Genomic DNA, 18,017 nt, shown 5'->3' with positions numbered 1-18,017 from the left:
AGGAGGAGAAGGAGGAGGAGGAGGAGGAGGAGCAGGAGGAGGAGAGGGGGTTGCGAATGGGAAAGGAAGAAAAGGAAGAAATGGAATGGGGAAGGAGTAGAAGGAGGAGATGGAAAGGGGAAGGAGAAGGAATCGTGAAGGCATAGAAGGAACAGAAGAACGAGATGGAATGGAAAAGGAGGAGAAGGGGGAAATGGAGTAAAGAGGAAGAAGAAGGAGAATGAAGAAACAGGAGAGAAGGAGGTCAATCAGGAACAAGAAGAAAGACAAAAAAAAAAAAAAAGTTGTGGCTTGTCTACTCTCACAAGGTCCAAACCTACAAAGAAGAAGAAGAAGAAGAAGAAGAAGAAGAAGAAGAAGAAGAAGAAGAAGAAGAAGAAGAAGAAGAAGAAGAACTTGTTTACATTCTGCAAGCGCCACTTTTATCGGACATCCTTTGGAATCCCAGGTGCTTCTTGCCTGGTTAAAAATCTCTCAGGTTAAAGTCTCTTAGCTTATAATCTTTCTGGTTAAAATCTCTGAGGTTAAATTCTCTCAGGCTAAAATCTCTCAGGTTAAATTCTCTGAGGTTAAATTCTCTCAGGCTAAAATCTCTCAGGTTAAATTCTCTCAGGTTAAAATCTCCTTGGTTAAATAATAACAGGTTAAAGTCTATCAAGTTAAAATCTCCCAGGTTAAATTCTCTCAGGTTAAAATCTCTCTGGTTAGATTATACCGGGTTAAAATCCCCCAAGTTAAAATATATCTGGTTAAAATCCCCCAGGTTAGATTCTCCCAGGTTAAAATCTCTCATTAAATTCTCCCAGGTTAAATTCTCCCAGGTTAAATTCTCCCAGGTTAAAATCTCTCAGTTTAAATTATACCAGGTTAAAATCTCCTAGGTTAAAATCTCTCTGGTTAAAATCTCCCAGGTTAAATTACACCAGGTTAAAATCCCCCAGGTTAAGATCTCCCAGGTTAAAACTTCTCAAGTTAAAATCTCCCAGGTTAAAATCTCTCAAGTTAAAATCTCCCAGGTTAAATTCTCACAGGTTAAATTCTCACAGGTTAAATTCTCACAGGTTAAAATCTCTCAGGTTAAAATCTCCCAGGTCAAAGAGGGAGCGTCACAGAGTAACGATGCAACAAAATACTGCCACTTAGAGAGGAGGCGTGTGCCTGCTTCCTCAACCGATCGAATATTTGTTACTTACGGAACTAGATCAGCTCCAGTTCGTCACTTACGGAACTGAATCTATTCCCGTTCATCTTACGGAACTGAATCAATTCCAGTTCGTGTCTTACTGAACTGAATCAATTCCAGTTTGTGCCTTGCGGAACTGAATCAATTCCAGTTTGTGCCTTACTGAAATGAATCAATTCCAGTTTGTGTCTTACTGAAATGAATCAATTCCAGTTTGTGCCTTGCAGAACTGAATCAATTCCAGTTTGTGCCTTGCGGAACCAAGTCAATTCCAGTTCGTCTGACGGAACTCAATCGACGCCAGTTTGCGTCTTACGGAACTGAATCAGTTCCAGTTCGTGCCTTGCGGAACTGAATCAATTCCAGTTTGTGCCTTGCAGAACTGAATCAATTCCAGTTGGTGCCTTGTGGAACTGAATCAATTCCAGTTTGTGCCTTGCGGAACTGAATCAATTCCAGTTTGCGTCTTACGGAACTGAATCAATTCCAGTTTGTGCCTTGCAGAGCTGAATCAATTCCAGTTGGCGTCTTACGGAATGAATCAATTCCAGTTTGTGCCTTGCAGAACTGAATCAATTCCAGTTGGTGCCTTGTGGAACTGAATCAATTCCAGTTTGTGCCTTGTGGAACTGAATCAATTCCAGTTTGCGTCTTACGGAACTGAATCACTTCCAGTTTGTGCCTTGCAGAGCTGAATCAATTCCAGTTGGCGTCTTACGGAATGAATCAATTCCAGTTTGTGCCTTGCAGAACTGAATCAATTCCAGTTGGTGCCTTGTGGAACTGAATCAATTCCAGTTTGTGCCTTGCGGAACTGAATCAATTCCAGTTTGCGTCTTACGGAACTGAATCAATTCCAGTTTGTGCCTTGCAGAGCTGAATCAATTCCAGTTGGCGTCTTACGGAACTGAATCAATTCCAGTTTGCGTCTTATGGAACTGAATCAATGCCATTTTATGGCCCACGGAACTGAATCAGTTCCGGTTTGTACCTTGTGGAACTGAATCAATTCCAGTTCGTGTCTTACCGAACTGAATCAATTCCAGTTTGTGTCTTAGTGAACTGAATCAATTCCAGTTCGTGTCTTACCGAACTGAATCAATTCCGGTTTGTGTCTTACTGAACTGAATCAATTGCTGTTCGTGTCTTAGTGAACTGAATCAATTCCAGTTCGTGTCTTACTGAACTGAATCAGTTCCAGTTCGTGTCTTACTGAACTGAATCAGATCCAGTTTGTGCCTTGCAGAACTGAATCAATGCCGGTTCGTGTCTTACGGAGCTGAATCAATTACAGTTTACGTCTTACGGAACTGAATCAATCCCAGTCCATCTTACGAAGCTGAATCAGCTCCAGTTTGTTACTTACAGAACTGAATCAATTCCAGTTTGTTACTTCCGGAACTGAATCTCTCCCAGTGGGGAATTTGGTTCGTACGAGCACGAGAAAGCGGTTTGTCCGTTCCATATCAGTGGGTTTCGTACAGAGAATGGGATTATATGGAACAAATAAAAGAATATCAGATGAAGCACTTATTCACACTGCTGAAAGTCACACACACACACACACACACACACACACACACACAGAGAGAGAGAGAGAGAGAGAGAGAGAGGAAATTTTACTACAGAGCTAAACGTGCTTGATAGGGAGGGTATGAGTGAATATGTCAAATAAGAATTGAGGAGAGAGAATTGTGTGAAAAATAAAGAAGGACGATTACGAGAGTTTAAATAATAGGACAAAGAAAAATGTAGGGAATTTAGCAAAGGAATTAAAACAATTTTCGGAAATTACGAATATTCAGTTACCCATACAAGGATGAATTCAATTTCCCCCAGATGAAGGCAACTATGCAGATCGAGAAATGCACAGAAATGATTTGAGTTTATTTTGAAATATCTGTTTTTTCAGACGTGTTTGCTAAATATTGAATGCATTTGTAAACATGTTAGGTAACATAACAATGATTTAGGACACTTCTGAACATTAATTGGCATATGATGGATGTAAATAAAAAAAAAAAAATATATATATATATATATATATATATATATATATATATAATTCAGAATGTTTACATAAACAAGGAAGGAAACAAATATATTAAATAAAATAAAAGGGATTTAGAACGCTTGTGAACATTAATTGGCATGTGATAGATATAAATTTGAGGATAAATATAAATAAAATCATTCAGAATGTTTACTTAAACAAGGTAGAAAACTCGTAGTGTTTATAATTACTGAAAGAGGAAGGAAGTTCTCATGATTTTCAACTCGGCAAAGAAGACCTCTCCATTACCTTGGCTGATTTTGAAGAGTAAAATTATTCACCGCAAAAATTCACTTTTATTTGCGTCTGAATGTCATTGCTAACCAGAGACATCTTTTTATTTTTGTCTCGTGCATCAATTTGTGCATTAGATGTATTGATGATTTTCTTAGCTCTCGAATTAATTTGTGAATTAATTGAATCTTTTGTTTCTTATTGAATTTGTGCATTAAGTGAATTGCTACTTTTTCTAGCTTTTGAATTAATTTGTGTATTAACTGAATTGCTGTTTTTCTTAGGTCTTGAATTAATTTGTGCATGAACTGAATTGCTGTTTTTTTAGGTCTTGAGTTAATTTGTGGATTAACTGAATTGCTGTTTTTTCAGGTCTTGAGTTAATTTGTTTATTAGATGTATTGGTGATTTTCTTAGCTCTTGAATTAATTTGTGAATTAATTGAATCTTTTTTTTCTTATTGAATTTGTGCATTAACTGAATTGCTGTTTTTTTCTTAGGTCTTGAATTCAGTTGTGCATTAACTGAATAGCTGCTTTTTTTAGCTTTTGAATTAGTTTGTGCATTAACTGAACTGCTGTTTCTCCTAGCTCTTGAGTGTGCATTAAATGAATTGCTGTTTTTCCTAGCTCTTGCATTAATCTGTAAGTTAACTGAATTGCTGTTCCTCCTAGCTCTTGACTGTGCATTAGCTGAACTGCTGTTTTTTCCATAGCTATTGATTAAGTTGTGCATTGACTGAATTGCTGATTTTTCTTAGATTTTGAATTAATTAGTTTGTTAATTGAATTGATGTTTTCCTTACTGGATTTCTGCATTAATTGCTGTTTTTCCTGCCTCTCACCTGTATTAATTTGTGCATTAAGCAATTTGCATAAATACCTTTTCTGGTGCACAGGAAGATGATTACCTAGACCCAATATCTTGATTTTTATTATGAGAAGAATGAAACGAAGGAGAAGTAATATTATAAACACAAGATAGACAACGAAAACATAAAATAAACGTAATTACCAATAACCTCATAAACGATGGAAAAAGAAAAAGTAAAACAAGTTCTGGAAAAATCTGGAACGGGGGCATTCGTTCAGTGCCCGCTTGCCCACATTGCTGTCCGGTTAAGCAATCTCTATTTTTAGACTCCTTTTCCCACCCACGCGACCACCAGTTCCGTCAGGTAAGATTTGACGAGAAGATCTTCATCATATTTAAAAGGAATCTCACGTCCACTGAGTCAGATATCGTCATCTTGAATCGTAGTCAAAATTCCGGGTGTTGTTGCGTTGCCAGAAGCACGATTATGGCTGACTTTAACCTTAAATTGAATAAAAACTAGTGAGGCTAGAGGGCTGCAATTTAGTATTTTTGATGATTGGAGGCTCGATGATCAACATACTAATTTACAGCCCTCTAGCGTCAGTCGAAATCTGTTCTCGGAGGGGAATTCTAATCTGCATTCCGCAAGCTGTTCTCTTTGAAGAATGGAATTCAAATTGTCCTCCCAAAATTCATTTTTATGGGGCTTAAGGTATCAAGATTTCATCTCAGATTTCTGTTCTTAGAGAATATGTCGGCATTCCATGTGGCGCCCTGAAATCTCTGCGTCTTCAGAGCTATTCTCAAAAACAGTTGGACTTAAAAATTTTCATATATTTTTACTTATTTCTAAAATTTCCAGTTATTCTTCCTGCATATAGTTCATCTCAAGAGCTTCAAAATGCAGCTGTCGTTGCAAAAACTCTTCTCAGTTTCAAGAAACTTCGCGAAAATAAAAAAAAAATAAATGAAATGAAATGAGTGACGAGAAGATTACGTAGCACAGAAAATGCAAGATTTTCTTTAGTGCAAGAATTTTCTTAATTAGTAAAATTTATCATAAAAAAACTTAGAATATTTTCAAGTGGCGTGATAGACAAACACTTCAAGGGGAGTAGACATTATTATTATTATTATTATTATTATTATTATTATTATTATTATTATTATTATTATTATTATTATTATTATTATTATTATTTTAATTTATTTTTTCTTTTTTGATAAGGAAGATATCTTTTTTCTGTATTTCCCTGTACCTCCTCTTACTTCTTCCTAATCTTACTTCTTCCTAATCTTACTTCTTCCTGATCTTACTTCTTCCTGATCTTACTTCTTCCTAATCTTACTTCTTCCTGATCTTACTTCTTCCTAATCTTACTTCTTCCTGATCTTACTTCTTCCTAATCTTACTTCTTCCTAATCTTACTTCTTCCTGATCTTACTTCTTCCTAATCTTACTTCTTCCTAATCTTACTTCTTCCTGATCTTACTTCTTCCTAATGAACTCCGTGTTCTTTGGAAGCTTGAATTTCAAGTCAATGGCCCCTTTGGTGGGCTTGCTCCATAATAATAATAATAATAATAATAATAATAATAATAATAATAATAATAATAATAATATATGAAGGGAATAGACCCTCTTTCAAACAGGTCTTATTCAAAAGGATGGCTGTATTATGCGAATTTATCTTATACAGTATCATTTCTATTTTCTTGATGATTCGCTAATAATAATAATAATAATAATAATAATAATAATAATAATAATAATAATAATAATAATAATAATAATAATAAACATTCTCTGGAAGCTTGAATTTCAAGTCAGTGTCCCCTGAATAATTATAATAATAATGATAATAATAAACATATTCTCTGCGAGCTTGAATTTCAAGTCAGTGGCCCCTGTGGTGGGCTTGTTCCACATGAATAGGGTTCATCTTCTGAATAATAATAATAATAATAATAATAATAATAATAATAATAATAATAATAATAATAATAATAATAATAATAATAATAATAATGTTTATTATTATTATTATTATTATTATTATTATTATTATTATTATTATTATTAATATTATTATTATTATTATTATTATTATTATTATTACTTTCGTAAAAGAACGAAACAACAATACAAGCACAGATGGAGGAATTCTCAGGAATTCCTCTCCAGGTGGAGCTACGAGCACTTGCTAACTAGCGAAATGGTCCCAGCTACCTACTGTGGGTTTAAGAGTCTCCGGACAACTAACTCAGTACTCGACATAAAAAAAAAAAAATAAAAAACTACTCGCATAAGAAGATTTACCTCTAAGCGACCTTCAAACGTGCAAATATGTATCTCGGGTAAATGGCCATACTGAACACGCAAGCGTAAACAAACAGAGAGAGAGAGAGAGAGAGAGAGAGAGAGAGAGAGAGAGAGAGAGAGAGAGAGAGAGAGAGAGAGAGAGAGAGGGGGTTTCAAACTTGAGCTCAAAATGTTTCAATACTGACGATTCAAACTTAATGTTGAAAGAGAGAGAGAGAGAGAGAGAGAGAGAGAGAGAGAGAGAGAGAGAGAGAGAGAGAGAGGTTTCAGACTTGAGCTCAAATGTTCCATTACTTATGATTCAAACTTAATGTTGGGGGAGAGAGAGAGAGAGAGAGAGAGAGAGAGAGAGAGAGAGAGAGAGAGAGAGAGAGAGAGAGAGAGAGAGAGGTTTCAGACTTGAGCTCAAAATGTTCCATTACTGATAATTCAAACTTAATGCTGAGAGAGAGAGAGAGAGAGAGAGAGAGAGAGAGAGAGAGAGAGAGAGAGAGAGAGAGAGAGAACTTTCAAACTTAAGCTCAAAATGTTCCATTACTGACAATTCAAACTTAATGTTGGAGAGAGAGAGAGAGAGAGAGAGAGAGAGAGAGAGAGAGAGAGAGAGAGTTCAGAACCATGCAAAAAGCGAGCACACAGCGGCAGCATTAAAAAGAACGATTATCGTCATGGTGTTGACACAGGTGACGAGCAAGCAATGTTTTGCTTGCTTTTGTGTCTGCCGAAAACATTAGCGGACTTCATGAGGAGTCTCTCAGGTAATATAAGGGTGTGAGGAAGTCCCTCCGTGTCAGGTAACTGTCATTTCAGGTGAGTGAAGAAGTAGATTGTCGGGTTTGAGGTAGGCAGAGTGATTTCTGGGGAAGATGACGCCCCCAAAAATGTGTGGGAGATTTAAATTTTTTTTTTTTTTGTAGTTTTCTGTAAAAGAAAACTTTTGTGCCGGCTTTCTGTCCGTCCGCACTTTATTCTATCCGCACTTTTTTCTGTCAGTACTTTTTTCCTTCCGCACTTTTTCTGTCCGCCCTCAGATCTTAAAAACTACTGTTTATTCTGTCCGCAGTTTTTTCTGTCCGCACTTTTTCTGTCCGCCCTCAGATCTTAAAAACTACTGAGGCTAGAGGGCTGCAAATTGGTATGTTGATCATCCACCCTCCAATCATCAAGCCTACCAAATTGCAGCTCTCTAGCCTCAGCAGTTTTTTATTTGATTTAAGGTTAGAGTGAACCATAATCGTGCTTCTGGCAACGATATAGGACAGGCCACCACCTGGCCGTGGTTAAAGTTTCATGAGTCGCGGCTCATACAGCATTAAACCGAGACCACGGAAAGATGGATCTATTGTCGGCTACCTTGATTATACGCCGTAGCGGCTGTACAGAAAACTCGATTGCGCCGAAGAAACTTCGACGTATTTTCAATTGTTTTCTGTTCAGATCGCTTCCGTTGCATCTTCAAGAGCGTCCCAAAGATTTCAAGCTGCTTTATATCTGGAAATTATATTACACAGCTCTTAAATGTGTTTCAGTCCTTCAAGGCCAAGGAACATCATCGGATTTTTTTTTTTTACCGAGTTGCTATGTCAACAAAAACAAACTTCGACCTTTACTTTGAAGAAGAAGAAGAAGAAGAAGAAGACTATCGTCCTGTTTTATGACAACAGTGCTGTGGAGAACCGCAAAACCACTCCATCTCTCTTTTCCATGTCTATCACTGAAAGAGAGAGAGAGAGAGAGAGAGAGAGAGAGAGAGAGAGAGAGAGAGAGAGAGAGAGAGAGAGAGAGAGAGAGAGAGAGAGAGAGAGAGAGAGAGGAGCCCTGGGATGGAAGACGGCCCTCAGATCGATCGAATCTGATATTGAGAGAGAGAGAGAGAGAGAGAGAGAGAGAGAGAGAGAGACCCTGGGCAGGAAGAGACTCCCCCCAAGATCGATCGAATCAGATTGAAAGAGAGAGAGAGAGAGAGAGAGAGAGACATAGGAACCCTGGGAAGGAAGAGACTCCTTCCCAGATCGATCGAGTCCACAAAGATCCTTCAAAGGAATTATATCATTCCTCAGGATTCTTCTTCTTCTTCTTCTTCTTCTTCTTCTTCTTCTTCTTCTCCATCATCTTCTTCCTTACGCCCCTCCGGGCGAAATATGAAGAGGTCCTTGGCAAAAAAACGGTCATTATGATTCCACGGCTTATTTCATTCCAAGGCTAATCGAAAAGGTTTTTTTTTTTCTCTCTCAGTGAACTATAGTTGTAGGAAGTGGATTCTGATAGCTGTCAATGAGTAAATGACCCGCTGATGTATATTTGCGATATTTTATATTTACGTTGCGCTATATTTACGTTTCAGTGGTTCCTAAGGGGTGCGAGGATGACTATGAATAGTTAAAGCAAAATATATTTCTATATAGGCATGTAATTTTTTTTTTGCAAAATAATAAAAATAAAAAATAATAATAATAATAATAATAATAATAATAATAATAATAATAATAATAATAATAATAATAATAATAATAATGATGATGATGATTATTATTAATATTATTATTACTATTATTGTTATTGTTATTATTATTTTTTTTTTGGTCTATCACAGTCGAATAGGATGACTGTGATAGACCAAAAAAAATATTATTATTATTATTATTATATATTATTATTATTATTATTATTATTATTATTATTATTATTATTATTATTATTATTATTATTATTATTATTATTATTATTATTTATTTCAGCAATTCAGGGGGTGCGAGAACCGACTGCCGATTTGAAAGGGACGCGTACATTGAAAAAGCTTAAGAACCACTTCGAGTTTATATCCCCACACCTGAGCCGGAAGTGATTTACAGGTAAGAAGTGTAAACTAGAAGGAAGTTAAAAGGAAGCTTTCGTCCGAAGGAGAATTATCGCGAGGTCTTAGAGAAGTGATGATGGCTGAATGCGATAGTTTCATTACCACCGGGAAAATATTTAAGTGATAATATCTTTGGTGTTTATGTAAATTGTCACGTGTGAATTCATCGAGTTTCTGTTCAATTTTCGTAGTTGAATTTACTTTACCTTGCCATTTCAGGTGTCGTTTTCATTTGGATTATTTGCTTATTTTTGTAAAAACTTATTTTTTCGAACATAATGAAACGGATTGGCGTGTTTGTAACTCGGAAGTGTAGAGTTCGAATCTTGCTTGAGAAAGAGGGATTATATATATAAATATGATTATATATATGTATATATGTGTATACATATATATATGTGTGTCTGTGTATGTCTCGTATATGCATATATATACATATGCATATATATATATGTATATATATATATATATATATATATATATATATATATATATATATATATATATATATATATATATATATATATATATATATATATATATATATATATATATATATATATATATATATATATATATATATATATATATCCCACATGAAGACGATACAGAACACATGTCTTGGAATGTAATGTACACACCGAGAAAAGTTCCACAATAATTGAAATACCGCGTACTCAAATTACCTGTGAGATTTCCTGTTACACCACAATATCAAATTTCCTTGAAGTTAATTTCCCCAATGAAGGGGAAACTCCTAAATGATCTTTGTAAGTGGTTTTTGATGATCGTGCAATTTTAGTTTTCCGTTAAAAGAAAACTACTGTACCGGCTTTGTCTGTCCGTCCGCGCTTTATTCTGTCCGCACTTTTTCTGTCCGCACTTTTTCTGTCCGCCCTCAGCTCTTAAAAAATACTGAGGCTAGAGGGCTGTAAATTGGTAAGTTGATCGTCCATCCCCCAATCATCAAACATACCAAATTGCAGCCCCCTAGCTTCAGCAGTTTTTATTTGATTTAAGGTTAAAGTTAGCCATAATCGTGCATCTGGCAACGATATCGGACAGGCCACCACTGGGCAGTGGTTAAAGATTCATGGGCCGCTGCGCATACAGCATTATACCGAGACCACCGAAAGATAGACCTATTTTCGGTGGCCTTGATTATACTCTGTACAGAAAACTCGATTGCTCCGAAGAAACTTCGGCGCATTATTCACTTGTTTAGTGTTGACAGGACATTGACAAAACATAGCTTCTCCGCGAAGGGATATTTTTACAAATATTTTTTTTCTTAATATTTCCAGCTCAGTTCAGGATTACCTCCGGGAAGGTTCTTGGACAAAAAATGACCTCAGACAATGTCACTTTTTTTTTTGGGCCTCCAAAGGATTTTATTTATTGCCGGTATTTGCTGAGAATTAATTGAATATTTGCTCGTCTATTGCAGATAGTAATATATAAATCAGTCAGTTCTTCTGAAATGTACGCAAGGGATATATATATATATATATATATATATATATATATATATATATATATATACATACATACATACATACATATACACCTCACACACATACATACATACATAATCACCTCAACCCCTACAAACGCTGCATTTTGTACAAGAATATCATCTGAATAAAACTCAAAATGAACAACCATTTCCATTATATCATACATGCACGAACTTCCCTACTTTCAAGAGCTCGGTTGGGCGGTTACGATAATAAAAGATCCAAGCGTCAAAAGCCGTGTTCGGAACAGTATACAGTACGTTCTCCCTCTGTCAAGTTTATTGGGAGTGTATGGTTTTTTCGCTCGTATGACTCGGGGCTGTGTGGTGAAGGATGGAAAAGGAAAAGAGAGAGAGAGAGAGAGAGAGAGAGAGAGAGAGAGAGAGAGAGAGAGAGAGAGAGAGAGGGAGGAGGAAGCGCTAATTGTAACGCAGAGCAAATTGAAGGAAGTATTTTAATTTCGCACGGAAAAGGAGAATGCGATAGAAAATGTGTGTGAGAGAGAGAGAGAGAGAGAGAGAGAGAGAGAGAGAGAGAGAGAGAGAGAGAGAGAGAGAGAGAGAGAGAGGAGGAAGCGCTAATTGTAACGCAGAGCAAATTGAAGGAAGTATTTTAATTTCGCACGGAAAAGGAGAATGCGATAGAAAATGAGAGAGAGAGAGAGAGAGAGAGAGAGAGAGAGAGAGAGAGAGAGAGAGAGAGAGAGGAAGAAGGAAGCGCTAGTTGTAACGCAGAGCAAATTGAAGGAGGAATGTGAGCTTAGACACGCAAGGAACGAATCTTTTTTTGGGCGTAGAAACCCGAGCCAGGGATGATGGATTTTAGACCGACATATTCATTGTGACACAATTCTTTTCTTTTTTTCCTTTTTTTTTTCTTTCTCGTTCCTTCGGTTTTGTTTCGGCTGTGCTTGCTTTCCAAGGCCATAACGGATGGAAGAAGCTCGCGTGCGGAACGAAATGGCGAATAATTATTCCAAAGAAAGATAAAAAAGTTGAGAAGACAAGTGGACACCTGGGCCGTCGCCAGTTGCATGCTGAAAAGGATAAGAAGAAGAAGAAGAAGAAGAAGAAGAAGAAGAAGAGGAGGAGGAGGAGGAGGAGGAGGAGGAGGAGGAGGAGGAGGAGGAGGGGAATCTAGTGATTAGGAACACCATAAGTCTAATAACTGCAGGAAAATCAAATGTCTAATAACTGTTCGCAAATCGTAGGTCTAATAACTGCGGGAAAATCATAGGTCTAATAACTGTAAGCAAATCATAAGTCAATAACCGCAGGAAAATCATAGGTCTAATAACTGTAAGCAAATCACAGGTCTAATAACTGTTAGCAAATCATAAGTCAATAACCACAGGGAAATCATAGGTCTAATAACTGTAAGCAAATCAGAGGTCTATCAACTGTGAGGAAATCATAGGTCTAACAACTGTAAGCAAATCACAGGCCTAATAACTGCAAGCAAATGATAGGTCTAATAACGGCAGGAAAATCAAAAGTCTAGTAATTGTAAGCAAATCATAGGTCTAATAACTGTAAGCAAATCATAAGTCTAATAACTGCAGGAAAATTATAGGTCTTACAACTGTAAGCAAATATTAGGTCTAATAACTGTAAGCAAATCATAAGCCTAACAACTGTAGGAAAATCATAAGTCTAAGAAAAGTTACTATTTCAATATTACTTGAAGCTTTAGTTGTACTCGTTAACTAGACTTCTGGTGAAAATGTTCTAACTCATATTTCAGTTTTCCCAAAAAAACTGTTACTGCTCATTTCCGCTGATAATCCTTTTGTTATCATATAGTGTTGTCCAAAAACATAGGATATATATATATATATATATATATATATATATATATATATATATTATATACACTAGAGAAGAGTTATAGAACATGTTTTGCACTTAAGAACCCATGAACGTAAATATGTTGCAACTTAAAAGATTATGAATATAAACGAAACCAAGATGGGATATTTCTTGCCAAGAAACAAATTTAGCGGCGAATCGATACAGAGAATTTGCACTGTATTTTACGATGATAGGATGAGAATTGCATTCTAGTGGAGGTATTTGAAGCAAGGAAGCCATAACGAAGTACGAAGAAGATGAGAAATCAAAGAAATATGCCTAACAAGGCAGAAGCACGTGTGAATACAGACTGTTGCTGAATAGGCTCGCAGAAAAGATAGAATTAATTCTGATAAATTGTTTACAGGATGGAAACAGAGATACCAGAGAATGCTACAAACGTTAGCATTGGTGTACAGCTGAACAGAGTGTTCTAATATAATCTTGTGTTGGGTAGAAAACGAAAACATTTAGCAGTACTTGAAGGGCTTAGAAATAAGAAGAAGAAGAAGAAGAAGAAGAAGAAGAAGAAGAAGAAGAAGAAGAAGAAGCACTTCAAAATGACTTCATCGACGACGAAGTGACGCGAGTGTAACCACGACATAATCTCCATAAACAGGAAGTGAGAGAGAGTGATAACAAGAGAGAGGTGAATCTTAGGGAATTTTCACCTCACTGGGGAAGCTCCAGTGGTGATGAAACCTTGGAGTTTGAATTGTAACATACTGGCTCTAATTCTGAAACAGCTTCCAAGAAAACTGTAATATCTTATCTCCTTAAAGATAGGCCTAAAACGCATTTAAATAAACATCTGTATATTTATAACATCTCTGGATTAAGCCTGAGATTCAGGAGTTGATTATAGTTCACCCGTTGTGCGCATGCGCGAAAATGAATGGGATAATTAAATAAACAAACCTAAGCACGAACAACTGGAGGTCAGATTGGTAAGGAGAAACATCATGGTTGTTGAATAATGGAAGAGAGAGAGATACAAAAAATTACCGACTTTTAAGGAAGAAGGAAAGATAGATAGATAGATGGATAGGCTGAAGAAATAATTCTAAGATTAAATACGAAAGAAGATAAAGAATAAATAGTACTAAGCCTAAAAAGAGGAAGATGCAAAGATCACAAGAAGAAGAAGAAGAAGCTACGCGAAGATGCTACACAAAGGGCATGATAATAATAATAACCTTGGCCCTCATAGAAGACGGGAGAGGGAGAAAGGGAGGGTGGGGGAATGGGAGAGGGAAGGAGGGAGGGAGGGAGAACGAGAGATGGTTGTAGTTTCGTAGTAGGTACAACAACCTTGACGTTCCCTGTTGTTAGATGTTCCTCACCTGGTGACCTTCAAACAGAGAGAGAGAGAGAGAGAGAGAGAGAGAGAGAGAGAGAGAGAGAGAGAGAGAGAGAGATTTTAGGGCAGAGGAAGCAGTGATATGAAGTCTGGTGGAGAGATAAGAGTCTCTGTATGTTCAAGGACAGGAAATAGAGTCTCTGACGTAAAGTACGAAGTGACTTAGAGGAAATTTGCTAAGTTAGCAGAAAGGTGCTGTCTTTGCTTTTCTAGTTTATGCGGTTGGCAACACTGGTACTGCTCGACGAATACAAATAAGTATGTCAACATTAGTACGTTTCTTGAGGTGAGATATAATCTCTCTCTCTCTCTCTCTCTCTCTCTCTCTCTCTCTCTCTCTCTCTCTCTCTCTCTCTCTCTCCTTGGAGGGTCCCTATGACACAATATACAATTACTTTCGCTTTTCGTGTCCTCAACGGCCTTCCATCACTTAGCCTGACCAATACAAATTCGATGGTCCTCGTCTCTCTCTCTCTCTCTCTCTCTCTCTCTCTCTCTCTCTCTCTCTCTCTCTCTCATATATGTACATACATACGTGATCGCACTCGTATATCAGGAGGAATGATTATGGAAATACAAAAATAGGGTTCACATGTTAATGTTAATATAGATAAGGTAGGCAAGAGGAGATTCTAACAATATTCACGCTCATTCGTACACTCATACACACGCGCTCGCGCACATGCATGAATTATTTATTTATTTATTTATTTATTTATTTATTCACATGTACGTGTAACCCGTAGAAAGTGATAAAAGGTAAGAATAAAAATTATTGTTAAGCAAGGTATGGTCGAAGGTGGTCATCCTTTCTGTCGATGAACTTCTCTCTCTCTCTCTCTCTCTCTCTCTCTCTCTCTCTCTCTCTCTCTCTCTCTCTCTCTCTCTCTCTCTATATATATATATATATATATATATATGTCGAAAGAGAGAGAGAGAGAGAGAGAGAGAGAGAGAGAGAGAGAGAGAGAGAGAGAGAGAGAGACATGGTTAAACATTGGCAAAGCTCCGTAGGGGTCTCAATTATCAAAGCATATTAGTCGATTAAAAAAAAAATTCCTCTCTCTCTCTCTCTCTCTCTCTCTCTCTCTCTCTCTCTCTCTCTCTCTCTCTCTCTCTCACACACACACACACACACACACACACACACACACGCGGAAGGCGATCTTAAGTCATAATGTAACCTGTCATAAAATGACTCCATTTACGAGGAACAAATAAAAACCTCATTTATCTCTCCTAAGAAGAAGAAGAAGAAGAAGAAAAAGAAGAAGAAGAAGGGGAGAAGCGAACGCCTCAATTACACTCACTACCAAAAGATAAACACCCACAATACTGAACTAGCAATTAAGCTCGATCACCCTCCAAGTGTTCGTGGGTCAGTGGTAGTCTCTTGTTCTGTCGAGTGAAGAGGCCGCGTAAAGATTGATTTTTTATTTGTCTTTTAATTTGTTTTCCGTGAAAGTGATGGAGAGGGGATTGGACGGAGAGAAAGGAATGGAAAGGAACGTCAATGACCGGTAAGACGCGAGAAAAAGTCAGAAAGGAAAGTTTTTATTTGTAATTTTGGGAACTTTTTTGTTTTGTTTTGTGGATAGGCTTTCATTATGTGTACAGTACAGTTATACGTATGGGAATGCGTACATATGTTCTTAGATATGTATACATACTCTTACAGGCGTTTGTATATTCAGACAATGATGCACATAGTACACACAAACACGTACATAAACACACACACTCACACAAACACTGCTCAATTCACCCATATCTTGCACATACACTCGCGTTTCCTGAATACCAAGACCCATCCTTTCCAATAGCAATCTCATGCCATCTATCCAATTCTTTATTCAGGTCTTCCTTTCCTCCTTTCAACACCCTCCACATTGCTTCTCTCTCTCTCTCTCTCTCTCTCTCTCTCTCCTTTCAAACTTCTCATACAACTTTCATAACGAAGTCTTGAGCCACACATCCTTTTCAAAGTCTAAACTCACACTGCTCTTCCTCTATCTGTCCTTATCTCATCTGTTTTACTTTTTCAATTAAAACTTTGCCATAGACTTTCCCCAATTTACTTAGTATACTGGTTCACATTAAGCCCTTGTAATTCGTACATCTTTAACTTTATAAAATGGAATAATTGTAGGCCTGTATGGGCTTGCAACCTCATTCAGTAAAAACTGATTAGGACAGGATAGCTAACAGCCTCTGGAGTCAACCTTCTAGGTAAAAAATTGTGTAGTTTCATATGTTCTTGTATATATATACATACATACATACATACGTACGTACATACACACACATATACACACATACATACATACATATATACATACATTTATACATACTCCCGAGGTATAGTAAAGAAGATATTAAACAATATCGGTAGCACAACATAAGCGATCATAAAAAAATCTTCAGATATATAATGACAAAATATACATACGTATACACAAACGCATATTAAAATGCACACAGAAACAACAGAATCCCAACAACCTCTCCACAATGACAGGAACTCCATCCAATAATTAAGCAGCAAATGGTGGCCAAGACGAAACAATGGCTAGGCAGAGGTCCAATGTCCTTCGGGTAATCTTCCCAGACATCCTATGCCTTCCGAGTATCCTTGATATGAGGCCAGGACTCCGGAGGGGGGTATTTGGGGAATGTGAGGACTCGGAGGGGGTATTTGGAGAATGTGAAGAGTGAATGCAAGAAGAAATAGTGAATTTAAGTGAGAAATGTGTATTTGAATGCGATGGTAAATAGCTGTTTAGATGAAGATATTGGTATTATTAACACAAATCAAGTTAGATATTTATTTAGGCTTTGATTTCATCACTATCATTATTATTAACACAAACCAAATCAGATATTTATTAAACTTTATTTTCATCATTACCAATATTATTAACATAAATGAAGTTAGATATTTATTTAGGCTTTGTTTTCATCACTACCAATATTGTTACCACAAACCAAATCAGATATTTATTCAAACTCTCAGTACCAATATTATTTTTTACCACAAGTCAGAGATGCCCTTTGTTGGCCGAGTCGGTTGAGCTTCAGACTGTCACTCGATGGGCCGGAGTTCAATTCCCGCGGCCGGCTGATGAAGAGTTAGAGGAATTTATATCTGGTAATAGAAATTCATTTCTCGCTATAATGTGGTTCGGATTCCACAATAAGCTGTAGGTCCCGTTGCCAAGTAACCAATTGGTTCTTAGCCACGTAAAATAAGTCTAATCCTTCGGGCCAGCCCTAGGAGAGCTGTTAATCAGCTCAGTGGTCTGGTAAAACTAAGATATACTTAACTTTAACCACAAGTCAGATCAGATATTTATTTAAACTTTAATTTCATCACTACCATTACTGCCTGTCAGAGGTGTTAGCAGTTTTATTCCAATCAAAAATTAATTAAATAAGAAGTCAATTTAGTACAAATCTTCTAATTACCTTCATCTTGCCTTATTGCATATTCTGTCTATTACCATTCTGCTCCCTGTACTAAAAAAACAAATTTTAAAAATCAAACTCCAAATTATTTCTCACAGAAATTAAGTATAAATCTTCAAATTACTTTTATCCTGCCTTTTTTTTTGCATATTCTGTTTATCACCAGTCTACTCCATGTATTCTGTCTATCACCAGTCTACTCCCTGTACTAGAAAAACAAGTTTTAAAACAACAATCTAAGCGAGACAACGCTAAATCTAGGGTCTCCCTGAAGATTTGCCCAGTACCTAACTCACGCATTGCCGTGATAACCCCAAGGTCTAGTAGATAAATAACTGCTGTGTTTTTTCTAGGATGCA

At 36.7% G+C, this 18,017-nt stretch overlaps 1 protein-coding gene across 1 annotated transcript in view; it reads left to right on the top strand.

Moving 5' to 3' along the window:
* The window catches only part of LOC136852383 (uncharacterized), a 71,026-nt gene that overhangs the window by 23,266 nt on the left and 29,743 nt on the right, over positions 1 to 18,017 (top strand). Inside the window, exon 4 of the mRNA XM_067126974.1 lies at positions 9,348 to 9,461. The gene's annotated coding sequence lies outside the window, so the exon portion shown is untranslated. The remainder of the gene's footprint in view (positions 1 to 9,347; positions 9,462 to 18,017) is intronic.

Source organism: Macrobrachium rosenbergii, chromosome 25 (genome assembly GCF_040412425.1).
Source record: "Macrobrachium rosenbergii isolate ZJJX-2024 chromosome 25, ASM4041242v1, whole genome shotgun sequence".
Classification (NCBI taxonomy): domain Eukaryota; kingdom Metazoa; phylum Arthropoda; class Malacostraca; order Decapoda; family Palaemonidae; genus Macrobrachium; species Macrobrachium rosenbergii.
The sequence above is the reverse complement of the archived record's forward strand: the minus strand, read 5'-3'. Positions and strand labels throughout refer to the sequence as shown.